Consider the following 14,858-nt stretch of genomic DNA (forward strand, 5'->3'; position numbering starts at 1 on the left):
CAAATATAGGTCCTTCAGTGATAAGCACGTTATCATTATCCGTATCAACAGGCTAAGGCGGACAAACACGATTTCCAAGAACAACATCAGAGAGTTCATCGCCTTCAAGAATTAACAACATCTTTGCTTTCCAGCTTGGAAATCCTTGGCTTTGGAAAAGAGGAACAGAACGCTGGCTAGAAGGAAAGCCGTTGACGAGAATAGTCATAGCCATATCTTGCTACGAGAAAACGTATAAGATAAGACCGCAGAATCTGCACACCATATATGGTGAAGGCCGCAATTGAGAATGAGAGAAATATGAGAACTGCGTTCTGTCAGTGATAAACGCAAGAAGGATGTTAAAGGAACGTCCAAAGATGTGAGAGACGTCACCCAAAAAAGGCTGGGTAAAGGAAACGTTAATAATAAAAGAGTCCTCAAAATAGAGTGAGGTGAGATGCAAGATTGACGGCCACAATACGAATAGAAAAAAGCTAAATTTTCTCGAAAAATTTAACGTCAAAATTAGAAAAACGATCGCGGACGCTTCACGACGAAGAAAGCTGCGTCAAGCTCAATTATAGTAAAAACAGCGTAACTTTCTACTGCGAACTCCGATTGACGCAAACCTAGAACTCAAATCAAAGAGCTCGAAGAGACGAACAAGTTTTGGGTGAAAAGTGCCATTGCTCTATGCTCCGTTGCGCATTTTCTGTTTCTTCAAATTTTGAGCAAAAGACCCCCAAAAATTGAGATGAAGTTCAGGGTGTCATCAACAAGAAAACGTAATCAACGATTAGATTGATTAACAATAAACACTACACAAAACATTAATCATATTCTTCTTAACACAAACAATCACAGTTAACAAAAATCAACGCTCAAAAATAAAATTTGTAGCAATTTTGAATTTTACATGCGAATCGCATACACATACTGTTTTGTCACCATGAAATGAATCGACGCGTGATCGTTACCGCTCTAATACCATGTTGAGATGTAAAGAGAAAGAGAGAGAGACGAAACAAGAGACACATCATATACGCTCCCAAAGACTGATTCATATTGAGGACAAGATACAAATATATAGGTGAGACCAAGTTGAGTAGAGTGAACCATATATAGCTCCAACAGTTCAAAAACGGTATGCTCTCAAGTGTGCTCATAAACATTCCAGACTGTTACATACATGGATGGCATCTTTTTATGGGCACATCAAGCTCCGCTTCTAGTAAAGCTTCAGTCCTATTTTATGAAGTTAACATCAAGTTCCTGATGTAGGGAAGATCACAAAGCTAGTGGCTTCATGTTTTTACTGTTAACCACAATTGCAACTGTCCATCATCAATACGATACGTTGCTAAGATGTCATTGTAATATTCAAGGATTGGTTTGTCCCATGAGAAGTCAATGTTTGAGGATGAAGTATGTGCCATCTACCTGCAAGGTGAGCATGGTAGTAAGCACACATCAAACAATATAAGAAAGGAAATTTGTAATTAACAAATACTAACATTCATGGATGCATTATCACATAATGTATTGATTAAAAGCTGTATGTCATATTGTACCCCAACCCTACTCCAATGTCATGTTGCTAAATTTTTGCAAGGCCATATCATAAGCACGCTTATTATCTTCTGACCCAACTTGACATTTTCTCACCACAATTAGTGCAAGCAACATAGCCGCATCATGTGTGGAAAGCTCATGCTGCGTTGCTGGTTTATCATGCAGGGTTGTAAAACTTGAGATGCTGCCTAGCTAAGGATGTTCAGAATACCTAACAGATCGCCTGTAAGTTGAGCATGTCATAGCAATTCCTTCCTGGCCTCTCCTTGTCTGGCCCCTACGTCGTCCTGGTAAGCATAGACGCATCTTTGGAACAGTCACCAAACCTTTTGAAAGAGGACTGAGGCTTGATAGAACGCTGGGCCAGACCTGCAGCCGCTTCACCGCCTCCTTCTTCCCCCCCGCTCAACAAAGCTTGCCATCGCCTGCAATGACAGTTACACGTTTCGGTTTGATGTTGTAGAGTAGTATGTTTGGCAATGAAAGAGCTTCGTAACTATGGCGGGCATCGTGAGAGAGAATACTATGCAGGCTTTTCTGCTTTGCGTCCATGCCGAGAGACAGACAGCATTATTAGCACCCTCACAGGACTCCCGAACTTCAAGGAGCCACCATGAGTGGGAGCAGGCTTGCGTGGCAGGAAGCTTGGACAATAGCGCCTGTGTTCATGCAGCCACGTGGCGGGTGGTTTTGAGTATCCAATCAGCGTGGAGGCTTGAGCGAGAGTGCGTCCGCATGCATTTCCAGCCACACGGATGCTACTATAACCTCCTTCGTGAGTGTCCGGCGCCACGAGAGAGAGAGAGAGAGAGAGAGAGTGTGGTGGCTCCCAGTCATTTTTTGGTGGCTCACCTTCCTTTACTATACAATTCGTACTAATACGGCAGGCCGTCTTTGGCGGATTCTCTGTCTCTTTCTCTCTCCCTCTTTATCAGGGACTTCTTTCAGTTTTGGAGTCTAGTCTTCATGTCGCAGATTTTGACACGCGTAAAGGGCTCTCCCTTCCGCCATATTATCTTAGTTTAGATACAAAGAGAAGAAAGAAGAAAGAAGAAAGATGCAGGTCTCTCTGTCTTTATATGCACCATATTGTTGTGATAGGCATCTCCTATGTATTGCCCCTTTCCTGTCAGCTCCCCATTTGTGTGCCATCCCCCATAGGGCCTATGTCTTGATATGCACCATATTGTTGTGATGATCTCACAAGGACATGCCAAATTTTTCCCGTGAGAAGAGAGCTTTTTATTTGTTTAAAGAGAGTAAGAGAGAAAGAATCGCATCCACATGGCTAACATCATAGGGCTAATACCGTCATATTCATCGTGTGCATTACATCACTTTGGGCATCACTCTATATGAATGTGAATGGCTATGTGCTTGGGGTTGAGGAGCATGCATAGTCTTCACCTTAAAATTTCTTGCTTACGACAAAGAGATGTAACTCTAAATTATTTTGTTTGTTCTCCTCTTAGAGTTTTGTGGTCTTGGAAGAGTACTCTCAAATCTTGTTTGTTCTCCCCTCCTTTTTTTGTTTTTATACTCTCTATGGTTATATGCACTCTAAAGCAAAAACTTGCACATGCATGCGATCAGCGCTCGTACCTCTTACAAAAGCTAGCATGCACCAATAAACAGCTATATACACACTACAATACTCAAACTAGTCTTGCTTGGTGGGCCTTGCTAAATAACATCTATAGAATATACCAGGACATGTACAAATTGAGATTTAGCATCTAGAAGTAAAGGAAACAAGACCATGACTAATTCGGCAACGGTGGCACTGTGTGAAAGGGATATACATCTAAGAAATACTAAAAGTTGTGTGCAATATTAACATGTGCAAATCTTGATCGACATCGAATGTATAATTCTGAAAACAACGTCCGAGTAAAACAAACCGAACGGACTAATGTGCAAAATTTTAAAACAAGCAAGTGGATAAAGTGGTAATGAGCTGCAACAAGAAATGAAGTGTTTTTACTCATCTGCAATGTTGTACTGGTGCTTCTCAATTCTCCAATCTACAAGCCGATATTTGAGTCAAGCTACAAAAAAGCAATGTGAATAGTTAAACATTTTGTCTTGCGATGAAACGTCACAGATTGAAATTCCAAAGTATACAACGTCATGCAGAAGTGCCATACAAAAGTATGGTGGAGAGTTGGCACTGTGGTCTCTCCAAGAAAGGAAATTCATGCCCTGCCCGATAGTGTTTATGTGTTACGCCAAGCAAATGCAAACATGAGAAATTGGATGCAGAAAATGGACCTTGTGGTGCTATCGAGTTGGAGTCGCACTGTTACAATCGAAATGTCAAGTGTTGTGAATATATGTCTTCTCTGCCATACACAAAACATGCATTAAGACAAATACAATAGATGTAGGATATTCATTAATCTTAAAGAGAATGCTTGTACTTAATTGAAATTTGATTAGAGGAAATATGTTGACTAGCGCTCATGGTGGGCTTGTTCTGGTCTATTTTTACTAAGTACAATCTAGCAGTAAGGCCGATTTATTGTTGGTTTTTATGATCAGGTTTGAGTGGGTGGAGGCATACTCTCTTACGTTCCTTTGTGATGTTCAATATCTAGGGTCTTTTGCCCAATTAAGAGTGGATCTGCACGCAGGGCTTCTACTCCAGCCTTGTGTGCATCATCAATGTTGCCCCCTTGCTCAAGTCTGTCCTTTTTGGCAGAGTTGGAGATTACACCATCTCAGTGTTCGGGAAAAATGTGTCTCAACTTAATATCGTGCCTTTTTCAATTTCTAAAATGCCGGTTGAGTGCAAGGGGAAAAGTAGAAATTCCGCTCCTAGATAGAGGAAAATAGTGTAAAAACCTAAAAAAGTAACCTAATTTTTTAAAATTTCCTCTTGGCAAATTCAAGGAAAGGAATTTCAATTTCTCAAATGCCGGTTGAGCGCAAGGGGAAAAGGAGAAATTCCGCTCCTAGATAGAGGAAAATAGTGTAAAAACCTAAAAAAGTAACCTAATTTTTTAAAATTTCCTCTTGACAAATTCAAGGAAAGAAATTTTGTATGTTTGGAAAAATGATTTTTCCCGAATACTGCACCATCTTCAAGAGGAAGAAGATGCGAAGGCACATGCTTTAAAATCAAGAAAGGACATATTTGCTGACGTGTATCCCGCCCTCGCCAATTCTATGTCCTTGTTATTCTCAAGTTCGAGGAGTCTCCATTTTTTACTTTTTTTGATGCCCCTAGTTATTTCCAAGATTCACTAAAAAGTTTTTCAATTAGAAGGTTTTTTGTTTTCGTTCTCGAGTTCTTGGCTGCGACGCAAAGGCACGCAAAACAAGGCTGGCAAAGCCCTCATCCAAGTGATCTAGCAGTAGCAATGATCGGGAAAAATGTATCTCAGCTTAGTATCGTGCCGTTTCCAATTTCAAAAATGCCATTTGAGGGCAAGGAGAAAAGGAGAAATTCCACCCCAAAATAGAGAAAAACAGTGTAAAAACTTAAAAAAGTACCCTAATTTTTTATAATTTTCTCTTGACAAATTTAAGGAAAGGAATTTTGTATGTTTGAAAAAATGATTTTTCCCGAACACTGAGCAGCAGGGCTACCCTTTCAAACAAGCTGGAGGCATTCTCTGTGCCAGACGGCATGTTCGGCAAGAAGATTCTCAAGGGCCTCTGAAAGGGGCTTGACCTAGACCCAATCATCTTCGTGGATGACAGTGGTCGCAACGTCCTACCAGGATCGCTACAGGCAAGATCTCTCTGTATGGTGCCCTCTCTCTCTCCCTCTCTCTCTCTCTCTCTCTCTCTCTCTCTCTCTCTCTCTCTCTCTCTCTCTCTACCGCAACATCATCAAAGGTGGCTCTACTTGCCATGCTTCTATCAAGAAACTCCTTTGTGGCAATGGCTAGCTCTCTGTTCACAGAAAGCAGCGACCTTTAATTACGTCGTGAGGCGAGACGTAGGAGAGTCTCCATGAGGTGATCTTAGTCACTAGACTTGTCTTCATGTGTGAGGGAAACATGCAGCTTAAACGTGAAGGTGTGTGTGTGTGGGTCATGCTCTCTCTCTCTCTCTCTCTCTCTCTCTCTCTCTCTCTCTCTCTCTCTCTCTCTCTCTCTCTCTCTCTCTCTCTCTCTCTCTCTCTCTCTCTCTCTCTCTCTCTCTCTCTCTCGCTCGCTCTCTCTCTTAATTTGGCACATAAAACATGTAAAAGGTAAGCAGCAGCTGCAATAAGGAAACAGCCATACATATTTGCAGTTTTGCTTTCATCCACAAGAAGATTTGGAAATTTTCTCATGTAAGAAAACGAAGCCTTTCTCAGTGTTTTTCATACAATGGATAACATCATGAGCTTTTGTGAGGGAGGCACCGGATAAGGTACGATTGAGGGCCCAATCGTACCTAGCTAGGTATCCGGTGCCTCCCTCACAGAAGCTCATGATGTTGTAAGTCAGAATGTGGGAATTATTGTGAGAATTTCTCCAAAACTTCTTGTGATCAGGCCAATGAGATTTTACTTCCCAATGCATAGATGCTTCAAGAAAGTATATGATCCTACTCAAGAAACTCAATCCTTCCATCAAGAAAAATGGCTAACAACTAGCTGTTAGATCATTTCTCGAGCTTCTTTCGCAACTGCTATGAGAAATCATCATACACATCATCGCCATCACAATCATCCTCCCATTGTTGTAAAGCATATTTTTCCTCCTCTTCATCATTCCACTCTTCATTCTCGAACTCTTCAAACTCGTCATCATCTTCAAAAAGATCCAACTTAGGGTCTTCAGCAGCTGGGGCATGTAATGGGAATGGCCTATAAACTTAGAGAATAGCGGAATTAAGAGAATTAGAGTGAGCAATTTTGAGAGCATCGAGGGTGAACTTAATTGGTAGTAGCAACTCTATCATAACACTTAATTAACTAGGCTTGACCAATACTTTTACAAGAGAGAGAGTGTAGAGAATATGACAACAGTTGAGGACCGGATTTATGTGGAGCCGGTCCCCCCTCCAAAAGGAATTTGTATTATAGATTCTCTCATTAAGAGAGACTTGGTACAATACAATCTTTGTGTTCCTTGAGACCTCCTTGGCAATATGAAGATGAAAGGTTCACACACCAAGCTTTTGCATAATTTCAACAATCAATCTTAGCTTGGAAACAATCAAGAACTTGTGAACATCATTAATCTTTGTGTTCCCTAAATCATTTGAGTGCATGAAGATGTATACTTTTTATGCATCAACTTGTGCTTAAAGCAATAATTAATCTACCTTGCAATACAATTAATCTACTTGCATTAAGTAATTAATCTACTTGCAATAAACCATTAGCCTTCTTGAAATAAGCATAACATGCACTTGTAGAAAGCATTAACTATCCCAAGCCTCAATCCCAAGACCTCAAACACCTTCGAAGGTGGAGAGAGCTAGCAGGGAATGAGGGTAGGGAAGAGGAAGAAGAAACATTTCATAGGAGAAAGAAGTAGTTCCTCACTTATCATACTCTTGTTGCTAGCATACATAATAGCATAGTAATGAAGAAGGAGGAGATGGCAAGCTTAAGCATTGAATCATAGCTCTTGGTTGGATTTGCATTCCATAGCCAAGAGAGTTGGTGTAGGCTCTCAACTTCTCAAGGAGCTTGGAGAAGGAGATGGAGCTCTTGCACTTTGCATAGCACACAATGAGAGTGTTTGTGAGTGTTTGTGGGTGAGTATAGCCCCTAAGCACCCCCCTAGCTTGCTTGGGTCGACCCCCCCTTGTAGCTCATGCTTGAAGCTCATTGGACCCCTCCAGGCCTAGCCAATCACAAGCAGGAGCCATTACAAGCAACATGGGTAGCCTTAAGACAAGTGTCCCCCTTTCCCCTTTGAGAGAGAGGACTTGATAAATGCAAAATCAATTAATTAAATATCCTAAATTATCATTGGACCCCTTGGGTGGCCAACCAATAGGCTTCAGGCACACCATGAGGGCAACATGGGGAGGAACTTGACAAGTGTCCTTGCTGCCTCTTCAAGCTGGGGGCTTCCCTGTGTGTGTGTGTGTGTGTGTGTGTGTGTGTGTGTGTGTGTGTGTGTGTGTGTGTGTGTGTGTGTGTGTGTGTGTGTGTGTGTGTGTGTGTGTTCTCTCTCATCCCCCCCCTTGTAGGCTCGCCCCCCTCCTTGTAGGGATCTTTTTGACTTTGGATGAGCAAGCCCCTTAGTCATCAAGCATGACAAAGCACTTGAACTAGGGGGTGTTCCCACAAGCATCTCAGGCAAGCATCTCAAGGCACCTCAAGCACCTTAATCATGTAGCAAGTCAAGCACCTCAAGCATGGAGCCAGTCAAGCACCTCAAGCATGTCAAGCACGACAAGCACCTTAAGCAGGACAAGCACCTCGAGGTTAGGCCGGGTTCCCACCTCAAGCTCAGCCCTAGCTTGCCTAAGGTCAAAGCACTTTTACACACATTATTGGAGGTCTTCAATGAAGCTAACCCTAAGGTCTTATGCTCCATTGGTTAGCCTTGCTCTTTGATAGACCATCTCTCATTTGGGCCCCTTAACCATTGGCCCCGTGTTGAGATAGATCTATAAGCACATGTCTATATCTTAACCCTTGTTCCCGTGTATTCTCCCACATTAAGTGATCAGTTTAATATGAGAAAATCATTTGGGTTGGATAGATATTAATTTTTATGACAGGGCATCTCTCTTGAAATCATAGTCGTCCTCGACTATGAGGTAGAGATGGTAAAGTCTCACCCATTAGTCCGTTGGTCTTAGTGGGTAGAGGATCCATTTTTACCCTACGACATCATTCCAGAGTGGATGACTAATCCACTTGGTGCTTGAGAGACATTGTCTGCCGCAAGCATGTCTGCTCTTTTTAGTCCATATCATACTTCCAAAGTAGAGTGACAAGGTCTACTTGGTGTTTGGGAGACGTAGTCACCACAAACATGATCCTAAGTATGCATACTTTAAAATTTGTGTACAAAACATAAAAAGAGAGTCCTATAAGACAAAAACATTGATCATTTAAAATGCATTTCTTTTACATTTTCTTGCTCTTTTGTGTCATTGTAAGAATCATTAACAAGGTTCATATTATCCTTAAGCCATGTTGTTTGCATGCATTTAGCATCTTTGAAAGGATAATTAAATAAGATACTGTCAGTAATCTTACCATTTCTTAATACCTTGTCTTCTTGTTGAAGGATGAACTTGGGTTGGAGCTCCTCTGCTTCATCCTCGATCTGTGGCGGGTCTTCATTTGTGTGTAATTTGCCTTAGATGAGCCTTGGGAAAGTTTAGTAAGACCCAACTTTTTTTTTTTTTTTTAAAGGATAAGGCTCTTTTGTGCGTAACGGCAGGAGCCTCTTTTGCCTAGCTAATAAATGGATATAGCCTGTTTAATCTTGTAAAAAGATTCGTTTTGATCTCGGCTATACTCCTTTGCAATGAAGATATTCCCAGGTATCTTAAGCTACAAGGGACTTTTGGATCTTCCGTCTTTAGCCTTGAAAGGTAGTTTCTCCTTAGAAGTATGTTCACGTTATTAGAGACATATTGTTGTTAAGATAAGTAATTCTCTCATTTTGAGCATTGATCTACTTCGAATCACAGGCTTTTAGTAGATCAAGGATCATTAGTTTTGTAACTTTGCTTTTGGCCATCCGTTGGAATAGTAGGCCGACATAAGAGGATTACTCTAATTCTGATAGAGACTAAAATTAGTGGTCATAGTAGGATTTCTATTCGACACAATTGGATGTTGGCAAGCCATGGTCCTTTTTTCATACTTCATCTTTTGGTATACCATACATTTTGAAACATTCTCTTGTATGTTATTGTTTCTTGGTAAGCCAATACAAGTATGCTTTTACTCCTAGCAGAGTAAATTCGAATTTCTCTTTGCCCCGCATATGGAAGGAGCATGGGAAGTAAGGAAGATATAGCCTATTGATGTATGGAAGATAACCATCCTTTTACGTGAGTGGTTCTTTTTCTTCCATTTATAAGGCTATTATCATATCCCTAAAGCCTGGGTTAGAAGCATATTTAACTATCATAAAACATAGCTCATTGTAAGTTGCTATTGATATCCTATCTACCCTTGGCCATTGGGAAAGTGCATCGGCTACATGATTGTGCTTGCCAGCAATGTGAGCAAAGTAGAATTTAAATTGCAAAAAGAAATTTTCCTACCTCATTTGATTGTCCGAGATCTTGGTTTGCATCATGAATGGAGTCCGCAAGAAGTACTTCCATGTGTCTAGAGCATTTAAAACAGCTCATAGGTCCTTTTGTATATGACCAACATTCGCTCATTGGAGTTGAGTCTTTGAATCTCGTATGCTATGGTATTCCCTTCTTGAAGCAAAGTTTTGCTCAAAGGCAATCATCCAGGCATTACATTGGACCTCAAATAGCTTTGAGAGATCCCATAAGTTGAGAAATAAGTTTCTCTTTAAACTTTTTAGAAATATTTTTCTCTCTTTGCGGTCCATGTATACTTAACGTTCTTTTTTGTTAAGTCATGTATTGGACCTGCTATAAGCATGGATTTTTCTTATGAAGCATCTCTAGTATGCACTCATACCCTTAGAGCTTTGCAACTCATGTAGATTCCTTGGATTAGGCCATCTTTTATTACCTCTACTTTTTGTGGATCCATAGAAATACCACCTTTAGATATAATGTGACCTAATTATTGAATCTCTCTCGAAACTTACCAGTCCATGTTATTGCCTTTTCGAACTCCTCTTGTGGATCTCGTAAAGCTCAATAAGGAGGCTTATTAAGCAGTGAGCTTCATGGTAAAAGCTCCATTGTATGGCCATTGTCCCCTCATTGTGGAGATAGCTCACGGGAATATCATCAATAAAAACATTTTGGAATCCATTTAGGAATTTAGACAATTCTAATTCCTCTTGATTCCCTTTTTTTTTTTTTAATTTAATAATATTGTTATTGGTTGAAACATTAAATTCATTTACAGACTTTCTAACAGAAATCATGTATATGAAAATATAAATTTTCATTAACTTGTGAAAGCATGCATATTTACAAGGAATAGGATACTACCCGACTCATAAACATGTATGTATATATCTCCTAGCATAGGAAAAACAAAAGCCTTTTTCTATAAGCATCCTCTTTTGGAGTTTCCAACATAGAAACTCAAGGTGGCTTGTTGCGTGCATTTCTTTGGGGACAAGCACGATAGACATGCCCTTGTTGTCCACACTTGTAGCATTTGTGTTATCCTTACGATAACACTTTATCTCTATTGCAGAGAGTTTATTCTTACCTTTATAGACTCCTTTCTCCTTAGCTTTGTTATCGGTGTTGCTAGAGTTGCCTTTGGAGGAAGTTTGAGCATTATTCCTCCCTCTAGGCTCATTTTGATCCTTCACGTCCATGGATTTAGAGTTTCCCTTAACCCCTTGTTGGGAATCAATTTGAGAGGCGACCATAGTATGGTGTATGACCGCCGATATGGTATTAGGCCTTTGTGAGTTAATATACTCGGCCTTCTCTTCAGAAATACCCGCACACAATTGTTGCTCTTGCTCCCCAAAGTCTATCTTTTTGTAGATAGTGGCTTTGAGAAATAAATCCCAAAACTTATCTACATACTTTTGGATAGACTCGTAGGGAGAGAGTTTCAAGTTTTGCCATTCTGTGAGGACATTTTCTTGAGCGTTGCTTGCCAGAAACTGTTTTATGATGGAGGCTCTTAAAGCCTTCCATGTCTTTGGAGCTTTTCTTTGGGCTTGTAGGCTATCCCACCATTGTCGAGCGGAACTTTGGTAATGCATAGATACTTGACGCAGTTTAGAGGACTCTCTGAAGTCCTCATCACCAAAGGCTGCATCAAGTTGTTGGATGAAGGCCAAGACCTTGTCCATAGCACCAAAGGTGCCAGCATAGGCAAGGAAAGTGGTGTTCTTCCCTCCCTCTTTGAACTTCTTTAGCTTCTTGGACCTTCTCCATACCGGATAGAACTTGCGATGGCCTTTCCTCTGGGGCTCTTTGAGAGAAGAGCCGCTACCTTCATTGGAATATGAGGAAGTTGATGAAGATGGAGAAGAGGGTGACCTCTTTCTCTCCTTTTCTTTTATTTGGTACCTCTCTTCCCTTTTGTGATAACGAGGAGGAGGACTTTACAGTGATCTTTCCCCCTTGGGGGAAGTTGAAGATCGTTGAGGTTGCCGTCTTCTTGGAGCCATATCTTGGGAAGTATTGGAAGACTCACTTCCTTCTCCTCCTCTTGGTGAAGGCTCTAAAGTAGAGACTTTGTCTTTCTTCTTGGATGGAGGTAATCCCGCTAGTAAACATTTAAGCGCTTCGTATGGGTTCTCCTCTTCTCTCACCGTAGAGAGCCCTCTCTTGGAAATATCATGAAGAGACTTCTCAGGTGCTCTCTCTTTTGGGGGAGTTTGGAGAATCCCATAACTATGAAGTTCTTGGAAAACTTCGCCTTGTAGGAATGGGTTTGCCATAGCTTGTTGCAGCTTAGAAACAAGACATTTGATAAGCATGGGAGCATCATCATTAGCACTTTCATGTGCAAAATCAAAGCTATCAATGTTCATTCTACTCTCTTGATTATTGTCATCCATGTTAACAAAATTTATGTTTATACTTAGTGTATGCTTTGGCAATACAAAACCTTAGTTGCCACTCCTCTTAGCCTTTGAAAATCGGCTCTTAAGTATCTACACCCACGGCTCAAAGTGGTTAATTATAGAGAGTAGAGGAGTAGGTCTAACATAGCAGAGTTGCCAAGGGCTAGCTCCTTTCGGACTTCTTATGGCTCAATATTGGTAAAGCCGTAGGCAAGTCTAAAAAGACTCCATTATTAAGTCCAAAGCTCCCGAGGTGTGCACCATCCCCCACATAGTGGGCTTAACAAAACCGATATTAGATCCCAGTTCCACTTACCCTATTATAATTAACAACATCAACCATTTATAGGCTACTTAAGGACCCCTCTTCTTAAGCAAGAAAAGAGAAACCAAATGCTCTGATACCAATGTAATGGGAATAGCCTATGAACTTAGAGAATAGCGGACTTAAGAGAATTAGAGTGAGCAATTTTGAGAGCATCGAGGGTGAACTTAATTGGTAGTAGCAACTCTATCATAACACTTAATTAACTAGGCATGAACAATACTTTTACAAGAGAGAGAGTGTAGAGAATATGACAACAGTTGAGGACCGGATTTATGTGGAGCCGGTCCCCCCTCCAAAAGGAATTTGTATTATAGATTCTCTCATTAAGAGAGACTTGGTACAATACAATCTTTGTGTTCCTTGAGACCTCCTTGGCAATATGAAGATGAAAGGTTCACACACCAAGCTTTTGCATAATTTCAACAATCAATCTTAGCTTGGAAACAATCAAGAACTTGTGAACATCATTAATCTTTGTGTTCCCTAAATCATTTGAGTGCATGAAGATGTATACTTTTTATGCATCAACTTGTGCTTAAAGCAATAATTAATCTACCTTGCAATACAATTAATCTACTTGCATTAAGTAATTAATCTACTTGCAATAAACCATTAGCCTTCTTGAAATAAGCATAACATGCACTTGTAGAAAGCATTAACTATTCCAAGCCTCAATCCCAAGACCTCAAACACCTTCGAAGGTGGAGAGAGCTAGCAGGGAATGAGGGTAGGGAAGAGGAAGAAGAAACATTTCATAGGAGAAAGAAGTAGTTCCTCACTTATCATACTCTTGTTGCTAGCATACATAATAGCATAGTAATGAAGAAGGAGGAGATGGAAAGCCTAAGCATTGAAGCATAGCTCTTGGTTGGATTTGCATTCCATAGCCAAGAGAGTTGGTGTAGGCTCTCAACTTCTCAAGGAGCTTGGAGAAGGAGATGGAGCTCTTGCACTTTGCATAGCACACAATGAGAGTGTTTGTGAGTGTTTGTGGGTGAGTATACCCCCTAAGCACCCCCCTAGCTTGCTTGGGTCGACCCCCCCTTGTAGCTCATGCTTGAAGCTCATTGGACCCCTCCAGGCCTAGCCAATCACAAGCAGGAGCCATTACAAGCAACATGGGTAGCCTTAAGACAAGTGTCCCCCTTTCCCCTTTGAGAGAAAGGACTTGATAAATGCAAAATCAATTAATTAAATATCATAAATTATCATTGGACCCCTTGGGTGGCCAACCAATAGGCTTCAGGCACACCATGAGGGCAACATGGGGAGGAACTTGACAAGTGTCCTTGCTGTGTGTGTGTGTGTGTGTGTGTGTGTGTGTGTGTTCTCTCTCATCCCCCCCCTTGTAGGCTCACCCCCCTCCTTGTAGGGATCTTTTTGACTTTGGATGAGCAAGCCCCTTAGTCATCAAGCATGACAAAGCACTTGAACTAGGGGGTGTTCCCACAAGCATCTCAGGCAAGCATCTCAAGGCACCTCAAGCACCTTAATCATGTAGCAAGTCAAGCACCTCAAGCATGGATCCAGTCAAGCACCTCAAGCATCTTAATCAAGCACCTCAAGCATGTCAAGCACCTCAAGGACGACAAGCACCTTAAGCAGGACAAGCACCTCGAGCTTAGGCCGGGTTCCCACCTCAAGCTCAGCCCTAGCTTGCCTAAGGTCAAAGCACTTTTACACACATTATTGGAGGTCTTCAATGAAGCTAACCCTAAGGTCTTATGCTCCATTGGTTAGCCTTGCTCTTTGATAGACCATCTCTCATTTGGGCCCCTTAACCATTGGCCCCGTGTTGAGGTGGATCTATAAGCACATGTCTATATCTTAACCCTTGTTCCCGTGTATTCTCCCACATTAAGTGATCAGTTTAATATGAGAAAATCATTTGGGTTGGATAGATATTAATTTTTATGACAGGGCATCTTTGGGTGGAGTTTGAGTCGCCATTGTCATTCAGTGCAGGGTTGCAATCTCTCTCTCTCTCTCTCTCTCTCTCTCTCTCTCTCTCTCTCTCTCTCTCTCTCTCTCTCTCTCTCTCTCTCTCTCTCTCTCTCTCTCTCTGAGGGCCATATCCAGACTCGACCCTACTCACCTCTCTCAGTCCTGCAGACCGTTCCAGGGAATGATGTAGATCTATCTGCAAGTATTCCTCCCACTTGAGACCGATACTCAGACAGGACTCCGGTCTATCTCGAATGCCAACCCAAGGGGATACTTCCCTTCATTCAATAATTCTATCCGCTTCTCATAATCAATCTGTCCTTGACAGCTTTCCACACCCATAATTGTGGTCCTTAATCTTGATTCTCTTTATCTTTAACTTGAGGATCTACTCTTGCTTTCTTGTTCTCGCTTGGTTC

At 41.3% G+C, this 14,858-nt stretch overlaps 1 pseudogene; it reads right to left on the minus strand.

Moving 5' to 3' along the window:
- Positions 1–6,096: 6,096 nt before the first annotated feature.
- LOC147454362 (uncharacterized) lies at positions 6,097–14,445 on the minus strand (annotated as a pseudogene).
- Positions 14,446–14,858: the final 413 nt, after the last annotated feature.

This window comes from Adiantum capillus-veneris, chromosome 7 (genome assembly GCF_014529385.1).
Source record: "Adiantum capillus-veneris isolate H3 chromosome 7, ASM1452938v2, whole genome shotgun sequence".
Taxonomy (NCBI): Eukaryota; Viridiplantae; Streptophyta; class Polypodiopsida; order Polypodiales; family Pteridaceae; genus Adiantum; species Adiantum capillus-veneris.